Source organism: Lolium rigidum, chromosome 5 (assembly GCF_022539505.1).
Source record: "Lolium rigidum isolate FL_2022 chromosome 5, APGP_CSIRO_Lrig_0.1, whole genome shotgun sequence".
Lineage (NCBI taxonomy): Eukaryota > Viridiplantae > Streptophyta > Magnoliopsida > Poales > Poaceae > Lolium > Lolium rigidum.
The window spans coordinates 67323128-67339625 of record NC_061512.1 but is presented as its reverse complement, the minus strand read 5'-3'; the positions used below and the strand labels follow the sequence as shown (position 1 = coordinate 67339625).

At 44.4% G+C, this 16498-nt stretch overlaps 1 pseudogene; it reads right to left on the bottom strand.

The window, feature by feature from the left end:
* Positions 1-10780: 10780 nt before the first annotated feature.
* Positions 10781-11996, bottom strand: LOC124656064 (annotated as a pseudogene).
* Positions 11997-16498: the final 4502 nt, after the last annotated feature.

The window sequence follows — 16498 nt, the reverse complement described above, 5'->3', positions numbered from 1 at the left end:
ATATTTCCGTTTTCTCTATCACAGGTACAGATGCAAGGCTTGTGAAGTACATCCGCGACGTAGAGATGAGTACAGCCTAGGTAGGAAGGAAGAATTCCGTTTTCTCTAGTGCAGGTATATGTTCGAAGGGGTGTCGAGTACGGCGATGACGGCTAGTCGAGTACAGGTCTGTTATTCTCTGGAAATATTTCAGTTTTATTTTCTCTTTTATTGTCTGGAAAGATTTCCGTTTTCTCTAGCGCAGGTACAGGTAAAAGGCTTGTGAAGTACATTCGCGACGTGGAGACGAGTACTGCGTCGGAACCAAGAGGGGTACTTGTTCGTTTCTCTGTTTGTTTCTCTGGAAAGATTTCCGTTTTCTCTAGCGCAGGTACATGTTCGAAGGGTTGTGAAGTACATCCAGGACGTATGGACGAGTACAGATTAGGTATGAAGAGGAGTACGGTACTGTGTTTCTCTTTCAATTTATCTGGAGAGATTTCCGTTTCCTCTAGCGCAGGTACAGGTGAAAGGCTTGTGAAGTACATCCGCGACGTGGAGACGAGTACATCGTCGGAACCAAGAGGAGTACGAGGTCGTTTCTCTGGAAAGATTTCCGTTTGATTTTCTCTTTTATTCTCTAGAAAGATTTCCGTTTTCTCTTTATTTGTCTGGAAATATTTCCGTTTTCTCTTTTAATCTCTGGAAATATTTCCGTTTTCTCTATCGCAGGTACAGATGCAAGGCTTGTGAAGTACATCCGCGACGTAGAGACGAGTACAACCTAGGTAGGAAGGAAGAATTCCGTTTTCTCTAGTGCAGGTACATGTTCGAAGGGGTGTCGAGTACGGCGATGACGGCTAGTCGAGTACAGGTCTGTTATTCTCTGGAAATATTTCAGTTTGATTTTCTCTTTTATTGTCTGGAAAGATTTCCGTTTTCTCTAGCGCTGGTACAGGTGAAAGGCTTGTGAAGTACATTCGTGACGTGGAGATGAGTACAGTGTCGGAACCAAGAGGAGTACTTGTTCGTTTCTCTGTTTGTTTTTCTGGAAAGATTTCCGTTTTCTCTAGCGCAGGTAAATGTTCGAAGGGTTGTGAAGTACATCCAGGACGTATGGACGAGTACAGATTAGGTATGAAGAGGAGTACGGTACTGTGTTTCTCTTTCGATTTATCTGGAGAGATTTCCGTTTCCTCTAGCGCAGGTACAGGTGAAAGGCTTGTGAAGTACATCCGCGACGTGGAGACGAGTACATCGTCAGAACCAAGAGGAGTACGAGGTCGTTTCTCTGTTTGTTTCTCTGGAAAGATTTCCGTTTGATTTTCTCTTTTATTCTCTGGAAAGATTTCCGTTTTCTCTTTATTTGTCTGAAAATATTTCCGTTTTCTCTTTTAATCTCTGGAAATATTTCCGTTTTCTCTATCGCAGGTACAGATGCAAGACTTGTGAAGTACATCCGCGACGTAGAGATGAGTACAGCCTAGGTAGGAAGGAAGAATTCCGTTTTCTCTTGTGCAGGTACATGTTCGAAGGGGTGTCGAGTATGGCGATGACGGCTAGTCGAGTATAGGTCTGTTATTCTCTGGAAATATTTCAGTTTGATTTTCTCTTTTGATTTGTTTGGAAAGATTTCCGTTTCGTCTAGCGCAGGTACAGGTGAAAGATATGATCAAGAAGAAGAAATGAAGATGGAGTTCTTATGTGGAACTCAATATTAGCCATACTCTATCTTATGTGATAAGCAATGGATGATCAAGATCTTGAGAGCTTGATTCTAAGTGAAGAATTCTTTATATACACCTCAAGATATTATGTTAGAGTATGAGAAGATACAAGGTTGAGTTGGGCAAAAGTTCAAGATGAGCATCTCAAGTGGATCACATGCATGAAGCTTGCCATCCATTTGGTGATAATGGACATGTGAAGATGTGCATCAATGGAGCTTTCCCATCATGATGTATGGGGGAGCATTTGTGAGTCTTCACGAAGCAACGATGATCAAGTGAGGCATTCCGGCTTGAGTGGAGCTTGAAGAGCTATCATCAAGATCAAGCGGGATGCGCAAGGCAAAGGTATGGCCTTGCTAGGTTTTCCTTTTACCGGTCTCAAGGTGGTTGATGGGAGACCGGATTATAGGATAGATAGCCACACTATTAAGAGGGGCTTTCGGTTGGGTAACTTGATCGCATCGTCTTAGGGAGCTCAATCCTTTGCATACTTTTCATATCCCTATTGCTTCTTGGTGTTTCTCTGTGTGAGGTTCTTGAGCTTGTTGCTAGCTTTACAACAAGCCCAAGTTCATCGAAAACGGAATCCGCATGCATCTTCTATTGCGTTTTCGAGTTTGAACGTCTTCACCATTTCTTGACGGTGGGAGACACCCTCTCTAAAATCTTCTAAAATATTCTGTGAGGAGTCTCCCTATTTCCAACAAAATTGGTTTCATGTCAATCGGAGTTCGGGAGCATTAGTTATTAAAGAAAAAGGGAAACGAATAAAAAGGAAATGAAAATAAAAAGGGGAGGTAGTGGCCGGTCGGCCGACCGGCCTGACCGGCCCACCTGCCGGCCCGCCCGGTCCGCGCCGGCCATGGCACTGATGCCAACAGGGCCGGCTGCTGTAAGGCCGCCGGTCTGGGTCCGGCCCAGCTCCCGGCTGCGACCGGCCTGCTCGGCATGCGTCCCGGCCGACCGGCCTCCCTGCCGGGCCGGGCCTTCTCCCGCCCCCGCGCGGCCTGTGGCCTCCCCCGGTCTGCTCCCGTCCCGCCGGCCTGTGGCCCGGTCCGGCCGGGCCGGTGACCGGCCAGTCCGGCTCCTGCCCGGTCGGCCGGCCTGTGCGCCGGCTGGGGCGTTTTTCCTGCGCGTCTTTGCTTGACTTTTTCCCCAACGGTTATTTTTCCTCCCATGCTATAAATATCCCTTCTTCCACCTTGAGCAAGTTAGTTCTTCCCATTCTCACTCATCCATTGTTGCCTTTGAAGAACTTGCTCTCTCTCTTGTCTCCCTCCATGATTCTTGCTCATTCTTGAGGGATCTAAGAGAGGAGATCTAGATCTACACTTCCACCAATCAATTTCTCCTCTTAGTGAGGGGAACTCTTGGGATCTAGATCTTGGAGTCTTTTGTTGACTTTCCCCATTGTTCTTCCACTCCAATCTCATCCTAGCATTTGTTGTTTGGGTGGGATTTGAGTGTGAAGGACTTAAACACCTCTAGTGTTCTTGCTTCGCATCATTGCATAGTGTTGAGCTCTCCACCACGATTAGTTCGAGTGAGAGACCGTGAGCTTGTTACTCTTGGAGGGAGACCTCCTAGTTGGCTTGGTTGGTGCCCCGATGATCTCTTCGTGGAAGATTGTGAAGGGACCCGGGCTTCTCCTTCGTGGAGCTTGTGAAGTGGTTGTGGAGCTTGCCATCTCCGGATCGGAGGAAAAGCTAACCATAAGGAAAGGGCCATTATCCTTCGTGGGTGTGGTTCGGAGAATATGGTGAGCCTTCGTGGCGCGGGGAATCCTTCGTGGGACCTCCACTCCTCCAAACGTAACGTACCTTCTTGCAAAGGAAGGGAACACGGGAATACATCCTCGTCTCCGCGTGCCTCGGTTATTTCTATACCTGAGTTCTCTTTCCTTGTGATAGCCATCGTGCTTGAAGTACATATATCTTGCTATCACTTGTGCTACATATATCTTGTGTCTATCTTGCTTAGCTCTAGTTGCTATTGTTACACTTAATTGAGCTTAGCATATTTAGGGTTTGTGCTTGTAATCTAAACGATAGTTTAATTCTGCATTCGTACAAGACAAATCCGTAAGAGTTTTTAATTGCCTATTCACCCCCCCCCCTCTAGGCGACATCTCGATCTTTCAAGGGGGACCCTTTGGATCTAGATCTTGGAGTCTTTTGTTGACTTTCCCCATTGTTCTTCCTCTCCAATCTCATCCTAGCATTTGTTGCTTGGGTGGGATTTGAGTGTGAAGGACTTGAACACCTCTAGTGTTCTTGCTTTGCATCATTGCATAATGTTGAGCTCTCCACCACGATTAGTTCGAGTGAGAGACCGTGAGCTTGTTACTCTTGGAGGGAGACCTCCTAGTTAGCTTGGCGGTTGGTGCTCCGGTGATCTCTTCAAGGAAGATTGTGAAGAGGCTCGGGCTTCTCCTTCGTGGAGCTTGTGAAGTGGTTGTGGAGCTTGCCATCTCCGGAGCGGAGGAAAAGCTAACCATAAGGAAAGGGCCATTATCCTTCGTGGGTGTGGCTCGGAGAATAGGGTGAGCCTTCGTGGCGCGGGGAATCCTTCGTGGGACCTCCACTTCTCCAAACGTGACGTACCTTCTTGCAAAGGAAGGGAACACGGGAATACATCCTTGTCTCCGCGTGCCTCGGTTATTTCTATACCCGAGCTCTCTTTCCTTGTGATAGCCATCGAGCTTGAAGTACATATATCTTGCTATCACTTGTGCTACATATATCTTGTGCCTATCTTGCTTAGCTCTAGTTGTTATAGTTACACTTAGTTGAGCTTAGCATATTTAGGTTTGTGCTTGTAAACTAAACATTAGTTTAATTCCGCATTCTTACCAGACAAATTCGCAAGAGTTTTTAAACTCCTATTCACCCCCCCCCCGCCCCCTCTAGGCGACATCTCTTCCTTTCAGTTTATATCCCAGGGGAATTCCTGAGATAATAACTTAGAGTTCTTCCCAAGGAATGATGATATAATTATCTGTATATATGAAATAGTTCTCTCCCTAAAATTCAAGTGTTGGCTCAACTAACTTGAGTGTAACAACATGGCGTTAGCTCTCTTATACAGTAATGGATTATCCTAGGGTTTATGGTGTACTCACAAGATCTCTTTAGGTATCTAGGCTAAGGCTTCACTTATCTGGTTTAGTTGGATTAGTCTCATCCTTACTTCATCAACTCATGGATGTTGTCTTATTCCATTTGATATTTGGTTATCTCACCACTCCCAGATGAAATGGTTTATCTCCTAATACTTTAGTTCAAAGATTGTTCTTGATTCTTAAATAGGTAAAGCTAAGGTTGACATCAATGGTTTCTCTCACTTGGAAATGTCTTGAATAATATCCTAGGTTATTCTTAAGGATGATGATGATGTGAGCCTATGGAAATGTATCCAAGGGTTTATCTCAAATATTGATATGGCTTCTCTAATAGATATCTCTCTCTTCTCTGGAGTTTGATATGTGGATAACAAGGTTGGAATATTCAAGGTTTGAAGTAGAACTTATGAAATGTCTTTGACATGGTTTTAAGAATTGAGTTTGAGATATACCATGAGGATCATGGTGGAAATATGATTTGATAAAGAATAAGGAAAAGATAAGTCAGGAATGGTTTCCTGATTCATTCTTATGATCCTTTTTGATGGTTGCTCTATATCTATATATGGTTGCAAGGAATACCATATTATGATCTTTTATAAGATAAAAATAGTTGATCCTTGATTAATGTGTTTTTGTGTTGGTTTTAGTTCCATTTGATCTAACCCCTTAGATCAAATCATCTCTACCCAAAACAAGATTTTAGCAAAGGTCACATTGAGGTTTATAGCGCTTGATTTGATGAGCTACGTCAATTCCACCAAGTCAAGTGAAACTTCAGTTACTGTGACATGTTTTACTTGAAAGCGCGAAAATTCCCCGTATTTTCTATGCATGAATGCAATGCAGACATATGTTTCCTCTTTTTTTGTAACCCCAAATCATGGGAGGTTGCGCATATGCAACACAAGATTGGGTGCGAGGTACTTCGGGAGCAACCTCTCACCATGGGAAGTCTGCGCCACACGATGATAGGCAACATGCATCGGCGCCGCAAATTTCTTGCTGATGTCACCTACTTCTCAGCTGCTTAGTGATGAAGCTTTTGAAATCCTTCTAAACCTTTTGCACTATTAAGTGTCAATCGACGATACAATGCCCAGATAGTGACATACTTCTAAACTGCAACTCCACAAGATCAAAATGCATGAAGGGGTTCGATTTTTTTCATGCTAACTTGCTAAAGCATTTGGAAGCAACGTTAAGCTTGATGTCTTTGGTGACAATCGTCAATTATTTTCTGAAGCTAGGCTAGGAGATATCATTTTCCAAGAGCTTCAGCAATTGGTACTGGCAGGAGCAGGAAGCTTAGTTTAATTAAGTAGGATTTGGAAGCAACGTTAAGTTTGATGTCTTTGGTGACAATCGTCAATTATTTTCTGAAGCTAGGCTAGGAGATATCATTTTCCAAGAGCTTCAGCAATTGGTACTCGCAGGAGCAGGAAGCTTAGTTTAATTAAGTAGGAGTAGTAGGTCCCGTACTTTATATTTTTTCAGTTTCTTTTTTTCCTTTTATATTCTGTATATGTAGATGATAAATCTTGGTGTTCCCATGGGAAAATGTGCAATTTTAACACTCGCATTGCTCAAAAGTTTGCAATTGGCATTTTTATGGTTTTATATATTACATTTGAATTCGTACCATTATTTGTTCTATTAACTTCGGTCAATTGTTATTTGTTCTATCAACTCTGGTTAATTCATCCAAATAGTTTTATATTTTTGTAGACAAGTTCACTTTTCATTTACTTCTACCTAGCATACCATTTGCGTGCTTTTGATGGTGTGAAAAATAGCATACCATTTTGACGGTAGCACAACGTGCCAAGAACAGCTGCATGCCCATAAAGAACACTGTGCCCCTACAAAAACCTGATTACCAAATAACATTGAAACTCACCATTGCCTAAACAAATATTTGGGAAAAACAATTTGTAGTAATCGCATGCCCACCTGGTGCAACGCACGGACATTTTTCCTAGTATATAATAAAATTGCAGTGTGTTTTCCCTTAAAAAAAGGGGATGGAGTTCTCTTAATCTGGGTTGAAGCTATGAGAATAATCAAGTAATGTTGTATACTATTTGCCCGACCATCTTTTCACCTATAAAAGTAGCTTCCAAAAACATATTCTGACGTTATTGAGTACAGAAATAGGTGCGAAGCACATGTCTCAATACTGTCTCTGTTTTGCAAAATTTGCATTCGTGTACTAACATCACCAGTTGAGTTTCTAGCCGGGTTTACTACCTGGTCCGCTACATGAACCTGATGAAGCAGATTTCGCATGCCATGAACCCAATCCTGTTAACTGGTGCTGCTCTCACACTTTCACTCAACCAGGCCTTGTACCGTGCTCAAGCAAAAGCAGCATGTCTCTGGTAAACCTTTCCCTGGCTCAGTCAACTCTGGGGTCTCAAAGTATACCCCATAAACCACACCTGTAAGTATATTCAAGCATCAGGTCAGAACTCAGATTCAGGAAGCATTGCCATGTACAAATTATTGAGATATAAAGCTGCTAATTTGTCCAATTTTGTGAACCTACTTTTACTTCTTTTTTATAATGCACCTCCACAATGTGCTGCTCTTTAGTTTCAGTTTGACTGGTAAATATCCAGACTTACTGTTAGTTAATGCATGGTTCATGGCTGTATATAATGTACATCTATTCAGAATTCGCCAGAGTTGTATAACTGTAAATCTTTGCCCCCTATTACAAATTAAGCTCCTTTTAAAGCTGTGTAAATATCAAGGGGTACAATTTAGTCATCTATTACATACCAATGATAAGTAAACGGCATATGGATTTGATTGTGGCAACAGTTTTTGATTTCTCACCGGTTGTGGCGGCCGCTGTGAGTGTGATGAGATCACCCGGACTTGCGACATAAACGCTGACCGGACAGCAGAGGACACCCATTCACGACCTGCCCCAGAAAGCTGCGCCGCCTCAGCACAGTGCGAACTCTCATCTATTACATACCAATGATAAGTAAATGGCATATTTTGATTGTGGCAACAGTTTTTGATTTCTCACCGGTCATGGCGGCCGCTGTGAGTGTGATGAGATCACCCGGACTTGCGACATAAACGCTGACCGGACAGCAGAGGACACCCGTTCACGACCTGCCCCAGAAAGCTGGGCCGCCTCAGCACAGTGCGAACTCTCATGTGCATACGGCTCCCCATCTTGCATTAAGAGAGTTCATCAAACTGGTGGTTTGACAACTGAACTTTAACAGGATTCGCATATCAGGTATAGGGGCATTTACTCGAACTCTCTCATGGTGCAGAAATTTACTTTGTCATGGTACCATGAACAGAAAGATGAGCAGGGGAAAAACTTCCAAGTTATTATGAGCACTAGAGCTTCACTTCGACTTTTAGATCTAGCTTCACCAAATAGTCAAGAGCATATCTTAAGCAAAAAAAAAAATTGAATACATGATCAGTTCTTGAATCTGCGAGGGACTGAGCAACGAGTCAAGGGAAGCCACGTTAGAATTTCAGAAATAAAAAGGTAAATCAGGAAGTAACTCATAGGAGATGAACGATAAAGTGGGTTTCTATGAACCAACATCACCTATGTTGAAATATACTCAGCTAACTTCTGAAATCCACAACTATAAGCTTCATTTGCACGCAGCCAGATTCATAGGAGATGAACGATAAAGTGGGTTTCTATGAACCAACATCACCTATGTTGAAATATACTCAGCTAACTTCTGAAATCCACAACTATAAGCTTCATTTGCACGCAGCCAGATAAAGTTCTATATTAGAATATGTGTGAAATGATATTTTCTTATGCTCCACTATAGCAAATAAATTTAAGGTTTTAACTCCACTACTACTGTTTTAAACTTAAATGAGAAAATGCACCGATCTTTGGTTTCTGAGCTCTGGTCAGCCCAAATATTAAATGAATTAAAACCAAATATGAGAACAGGTAAGCACGCCAAACGGCAGAAAGCAGGAAAAGTACAATTACCATTCCAGTAGCCTATGCATCATACAAACACAAGTTTTGCCTTTTGTTGTGCTTTTCAAAGATCCGAAAACCCATGTTGAGCATGCCATGTACCAAATCAAGGGTAAAATGAGATTTATGCAGGGGAATTGATCACCTGGTGGTCGACGGAGTGGTTGCGATTCCTCAGGTTGCCCGATTTCCCACCTATCATCTGCATCTTTCATGCATGCATCCACCGACAACACTAGGGGCCTGGTCACCATTGTTGTTTGAGTTATGCACAATTTAACCACCTAAGAAATTCAAAAAATATTGACCATGACTAATCCAAAAGACCATTAACAATGCTCATGACACATTTTCCATAACTATCAATACCCATCGACAGCGAGGCGCCTGTGGTGACTTCATCAATTTCAAGATCCAATCCGCCGGCTCAGTATTCCGGAGGTGCTCATAGGGGTAGGGTGTGCGTGTGTGCGTTCATAGGGGTGAGTGTATGCGCATGTATGTGAGCGTCTGCGTTTGTACTGTGTTCCTCGGAAAAAAACAGCTATCATCTGACAAAATTCTTATGTTAGATACATATGCACCTTAGTGGAAATAACATGATAACTTTGATATAAGCAGCAACCTAACGACCACACAAAGTACAACTAAATTTTGCCACATTACCGCTTGCATTTCTAGGAACTTACAATTGTAAAATGCTAGGCAACAGGAATTGCAAAATTAGTGTAACCAACGCATCTAGACAACAAAACAGTTAAATAAAGAAATCAACATATTACATAAGAACCTGATTACTCAAATGCAATCATCATTGAATTGTGACTTGAATCCAATAGCATCATGTCCATTTGAGGTTCTAATGAACACAAAGGCTGAAGAAAAAGAAAACAATAGTTACACCAAACCAAATGCAAAGTGAAGCTATACGCTGAAAAGAAATAAAGTTGCTACTTAATCACTTGTACTCCTCCATGGTTCTTGGGTGATGCTCTCGAGCTATATGGTTGCTGCGGGAACAGGAGCCGATTTCGTCATGGTCGAGAGGACCAATGTAACGGGGGAAGCCAGAGACCACAGGTGCATGAAATATAGAGGCACACCCTCTATCAAAGCAGGCCCAGCAAGAAGCAGGCCCCAAAGTCAGCGGCATGGGGTAGGATAACTAGTGGTGGAAAAGTCCACATGCCCTGGGAAGCCCCATAGTATTGCACAGTTGTTTTCTTTAGATTGGCTAGATATAATTCATTCAGGTTCTTCAATTCTCAATCTGACTCCCTTGTCAGCAGTGAATCATTGCCAGCTACATTAGTAACTATTAATCTTTCCTACAAGTCTACATGTTCCATACAAATTGGAAAACTATACTTGTAGGTAGAATTAGACATGTGGCCTGGTGACAACTTGAGCAAAATTAGAAGGCATGCAGTTCACGAGATTCACTGTAAAGATAGGTTCATCATCATAAACAATAAACCATGATATTACAGTCATCCAATGTCATTCGCCACTAACAAGAATCCATATACACCTTTATCCTGGCCATAATACAAACATGATAAATGATGCAATGTTCTATCCAAAACACGAAACTTGCTCAGAATCTAAAGAACAAAAGGGTTGACCTAAAGATAAGCCTGTTGAGCTAATCTGACTTTAGAATAATAATTAGCAAGCGCTCAAGATATATAGAGAATTGGTACAATAGTTCTATAGAAAATGCAGAAGTTGAATTTATGTCTGATTGATTGATTGGAGGAGTACCGCATCTCATAATTGCCGGGTCCAATATCTGGGGCAACAACATCTATTATTGGTGATGTTCAGACTGCCTAAAAAGGAGGTCACTCTAATATGAAAAAATTCTCCTCCTAATCAACCAAGTAATAAAAAATAAATTCATAGAAAGCTTGTTACTGCTAAAATGATGATTGTATTGTAAATAATAAATTCATACAAAGCTTGTTGCTGCCAAAATGATGATTGTATTACAAATAAAATAAATTCATAGAGAGCTTGTTGCTGCTAAAATTCCCTAATTAGCTTCACAAAGGTTCCTGGTCCTGAACAAAAGGTCTTCTGGGACAGAACCAAGAATAGCCCAACCAGCCACTGGTTTTGCTGCCGCCCTCCCTCTGCTCTTCTGGGTGGGGAATTCGTTCCAAAGCGTTTGACACCAAATCAAAGACAACAAGCCACCGATCATGCTTGGCTGTATCGTGCTCCACAAAGTATACACAATTTCTCCTGATGGCAGGGAACTCCTTTGCGGAGAGAGCAAGCGTGTCACCTCGGCCCAGGAAGAGCGAGTAGTCGCCAAGATCTGTCACCTTCTCCTGGAGGTCGAGGGCTGCGCAGCCCAATCCGGAGAGTACACTTCTGCGAGGACTGTGGCGTTGTATAGCCCACGGTACACCATGACGAGCAACATCTGGTTGTTCCAGGCCACCACGTGCGGCACCGGCCTCCCAGGGACGCGTCGATACCGCGCTTGCAGAGGAGGATAAAGGTTTATCCTCGGGAAACGCTTGGGAGGATGCTGCTGGAGATCAAAGATGTCGAGGGTCATGTTCTTGGTGGAGATGTAGAACCTGCAGTGGTGGAAGGCGGCGCCTTCGATCCTGCCGTTGGGGTACTCGAGTTGAGAGGTCCAGGCTGCATCTCCAGGACGCCAAAAGAACAACCTCTGCCCCAGTTGTACGTGGGGGATTTTCTGGCTCGCAATCGCCATCCACGATGGCGAGGTGAGGGGGTCTCCGGAGAGGAACACTTGGGCGACGGTGGTGAGAGTGGGCAGAGGTATTTCAGCTTGGGAGAGGGGATCCCAGAGGATGAGCCTGGTGGGGGATCGCAGGTCGTCGGTGAGAGCGAGCCAGCCGCAGGGCATACCGCAGCAGTAGGGAACGCCCGCCGGGGCATGGGCCCGGGGTTGGATCCTTGTTCCACCACGGGGCAGCCAGAAAGAGTGGTCGCCGATGGGGTTGATGACGCTATAATGGTTGCGGTGGCGGTCGTGGCCGGCGACGATCCAGGGACGGCAGGCTGCGAGCGGGGCGGTGGACGCGCGCCAGTGGGAACATACCTGGTGGATGTGGATTTGGTCCACGTCGGCCGGCAGACGGTCGGAGACTTCCTTGATGAGCTCTGCCGGCAGGGAGATCCAGCCGCCGCCGCGTGCCATGAAAAAACAACAGCCTCAATCTTCAATCCCTTCTTCCTACTCTTATTTATTGTTGATGAGATGGATGGACAACCGAACCGAGTCGGTTTTTCTCTAACCCAAACCGTGAGCTGGTCGATTCTTTGGGGAAATTCACCACCTCACGGTCTACCTCCGTGCTTTATACTATGCACGTACAAAATACACCAACGCCCAAACCAGGTCAGACCCAAATTCTAAACCAAATAGGATTCAGTTTCTATCTAGTTCCTCAGCGGATCGACTCCCTAGAGAGCCCGCGCCACATACATACAGTTCTCAGAATTGGAGGACTTTGATTTTTCTCCTTTTTTTCACAATTCTTTTCGTCGCCTTGAGAATTAATGCTAGCGCAACATGTGTGATGCTCGCGTAAGTGGAGCTACATAGATACATGGATGTACACCTATTATTTTTACCAAAAAGAAATAGTATGTACGTATATGTTGTAGGTTGATAGCTTTTCCAAGGACTAAACAAACAACTATTTGACCCATCAATGCAAAGCGTAGAAAGCCTATTCGTACTCCAATTAGCCATTCCTAACCAACTGCTCATCTGCAGTTCAACACAACGAGTCAATGATAGAGCTCAGCACACTACGTTACAGGCGCCGCTGTTTTTTGAGAGCTCGAAGCCATGCGAGCTGCAACTACGGACAACCGACGGCAGTCGATCTGCGATTCTGCGGACTAACTAACTGATCCACGGAAGCATGGCGTTGGCGGGCTGTGCAATGCGTGCGTCGTCGTGGTGTAGTCGCTAGGACCTAGAGAGGGGAGAGTGTCGCTGTTTCGAGGGGCGAGAGAGGCGAGGAACATGGCTTGTGAGATGTTGTCTTTTGCAAACAATTATTACCAAAGTCCCGTAACATGTCGGTTATTGATTTTTTGGTGATGTGTACACCCAAATTACAACGCTGGCTCCGCCCATGGCTGCTTGAATGGTTTAATCCACATGTGTTTTTCATGTGTACGGTTTGGGGTTCCGTAACATTTTGTTGTTGTCGTATACCTTTAGTGGGTTGCTCCTATTTAGTTATTATAGATGTGCTTGCATTTGTGTTGCTTGTGATGATTTTAAAGTTTGTGCTCTCGTTGTGTGACTGTAGCTATGTTAGTTTTTTTTTAAGAAACGTGTACAAACGCAGATGGCAAATATGCATTCAAAACTAATAATATGTGTCACAATACTGATGTAAAATGCATGTATCAACTCCCTTTTTCTGCACACCTGCTTCATCCTACTTGGTATTGCTCAGTTTCCTTTTTCTACACTTTTTGTCCAGCGATTGAAACATGTTGTGGCACCCCTGGGATCAGGGTTAGACAAATACCAGATCTTCGTCTGACATAAGCCTAACCTAGAGCTCGAGAGATTACAGTGAGAGAATCGGTAACATAACAGTGACTCTACGACTCAAGAAGTAATACAAGCTCATAACTGAGCGAAGAACCAAAGTATTACAAGTAGAGGTCACTGACCTGACATACATCAATCAACGGAAGCAAAGTTATGCTATTAGACATAGCAAGATATCAAAAGGCCTAAGAGGCCAGGAGCATAACGGCGTCGTCCCAGCCCATAGATTCCAGGCTGCCACCTGGGAACCCCAAGCTACTCGTCGATGTCGACTAGGAACCACCATCTGTTGGAGCAACTTCGTCTGAAACAAAAGCATGCAAAGCTGAGTACAGGGACTCAGCAAGACTTAGTACAACCTTTTAGCAAAGCGGGTATGCGGGCTTTCTGTAGAGCTTCTTTTGCGTAAAGCCAATTTTCCTTTTAAGACAAGGGAGAGGAGAAGCTCGACTACTCAGAACCTTTAAAAGGGGATAAGAGAGCGATGTCTCTATCTCTATTGATCATCATATTGTATCCACCAATCTTCATCATCTCGAACCACTATCCTCGGATTACCCCCTCAACACCCGGAGAAGGTATCCGTAAACACACATTGATTGCCAAGTTTTACGATTAGGTTCATGTTCTCTATGATCTCCACGTCCGTTCCCAAGTCGTCCATAACCGTGGACACGGCTTTTCGAAAAGATTATAACCCTGCAGGGGTGCACAACTTTACCCACACGTACCAACCGACTCTTAATGCCAGGACCATTAGCTCTCTTCCTTGGAAAGCTGGCAGAGGGTGGTTGACCACGACCTTTACCTTGTCGTCGCCGAGACCATGAGTCACGCGCTAAGGATTGTTCCGCCGTAACGGGTCAAGTCCCGAAGTCGGTCCTTAACGATGTGAGGCGAGGTGGGTTTCCCCAGAGGCCGCAACCCCCAGCCACCAAGGCCACGCTTACCTACCTGTTATGTACCTTTAACCCCCAAGAAAAATGCAATGCATATGACCAGGTAACGCGCAAACTATGTGACTCATGGAATCTACTAGGCAAGTTAGTGAGTCGAGAGGGTACCATAATAGGGCCTCGTGTGGTTGTACGCTCGGTCTTGGTTCAAGAGGCGAGAACTCGGTTCCTAGGGTCGGCAGAAACGAAACAACCCACCACATCCCAATGTGGCCTCTCGTCTGAGCCTTTAATCATGTTTATCAACATCTCTACACTTACCACGTCAACTCTGTCATGCTAGATTCATTTCATTGTAAGGCTCCAGTCCGAAGACCGGAGTAGTAGCGTAACAAACTAAGCATGGCTAAGCATAAAGATATAAAGGCTCTAGCGATGCACACATGCCAAACCTAGTTATGCTAGGAGCAGTGGATCAGGGTATTTGAGGCTACAAGGGTGGAACATGCAATAGATAGGGTAACTCTACCTATCGATAAAAGACAGTTGAATCGTATGCAATATGTAGGAACCAGAGTAAAAGCATTTCAAAATCATATATGAACCAGGCTAGGGCTTGCCTTTGTCCCTGACAAACCAATATGGATCTTCGGGGATCCCATGATTGACTTGTTCGTCGGAGGAAGAGTGTTGATCTTCGGTGTTGTTGATCTTCATCGTCTCGGACTCGTGCTCTATCGACCGCGAAGAAGCAAACACTAGAAATAGAGAAATAACAATCAACACATGGCATCGATGCAATGCGCATACAAGTATGAATGATATGTCATATTAATGGAATTGAATAAACCCTAGGTGCATCGTCAATTTAAAGGGGTTCCGGCATCGGACCCCGACATCTGAGAGGGGTTGATTAGGGTTTTCTACTAAGCTCCACATTTAATGTGTTCAACCATGTATGAAACATGTATAAGCGAATAGGAAATATTTTTCTGATCAAATTGATATATAAATTTGTATTTTTCTGAATTAATATAAATTACTTATGAATTACTGAAATAAACAGAAAACAAAAAAGGCTTTATTGCGTCATGCTGACGTCAGCACGACCTTGATCTCTCAGGTGCCGCAGCAATTGGCCGATTGAGGCCAAAATCGGGTGCGTGCGCGGGGGCAACGGACTCGGCTCGACGCAGGGAGCCAAATGGTGGCGGCGCCGCCCACCAATTGTCGCCGGAGCGTCGCCGGCGACGACGTCCGACGGCCGCGCGTGCAGGCTCGCGTGGAGGCGGAGCTAGGGGAAGAATCCGGGGAGGAGGAGGGCGCCAATCGACTCAGGAGCTCACCGCGAAGCTCCTCGTGTCGACGGAGAGGCGAGGGGGGGCTTGATGCGTGTGGTTGGCACGTCCGTTGGGAACCCCAAGAGGAAGGTGTGATGCGCACAGCGGCAAGTTTCCCTCAGTAAGAAACCAAGGTTTAATCGGACCAGTAGGAGTCAAGAAGCACGTTGAAGGTTGATGGCGGCGGGATGTAGTGCGGCGCAATACCGGGGATTCCGGCGCCAACGTGGAACCTGCACAACACAACCAAAGTACTTTGCCCCAACGAAACGGTGAGGTTGTCAATCTCACCGGCTTGCTGTAACAAAGGATTAACCGTATTGTGTGGAAGATGATTGTTTGCGGAAAACGATAAAACAAGTATTGCGGTAGATTGTATTTCGAGTAAAGAGAATTGGACCGGGGTCCACGAGTTCACTAGAGGTGTCTCTCCCATAAGACAAGCGAGCATGTTGGGTGAACAAATTACGGTTGGGCAATTGACAAATAAAGAGGGCATGACCATGCACATACATATCATGATGAGTATAGTGAGATTTAATTGGGCATTACGACAAAGTACATAGACCGCCATCCAACCGCATCTATGCCTAAAAGTCCACCTTCGAAGTTATCATCCGAACCCCCTCCGGTATTAAGTTGCAAAGCAACAGACAATTGCATTAAGTATGGTGCGTAATGTAATCAACAACTACATCCTTAGACATAGCATCAATGTTTTATCCCTAGTGGCAACAGCACAACACAACCTTAGAACTTTACATCACTTGTCCCGGTGTCAATGCGGGCATGAACCCACTATCGAGCATAAGTACTCCCTCTTGGAGTTACAAGCATCTACTTGGCCAGAGCATCTACTAGTAACGGAAAGCATGCAAGATCATAA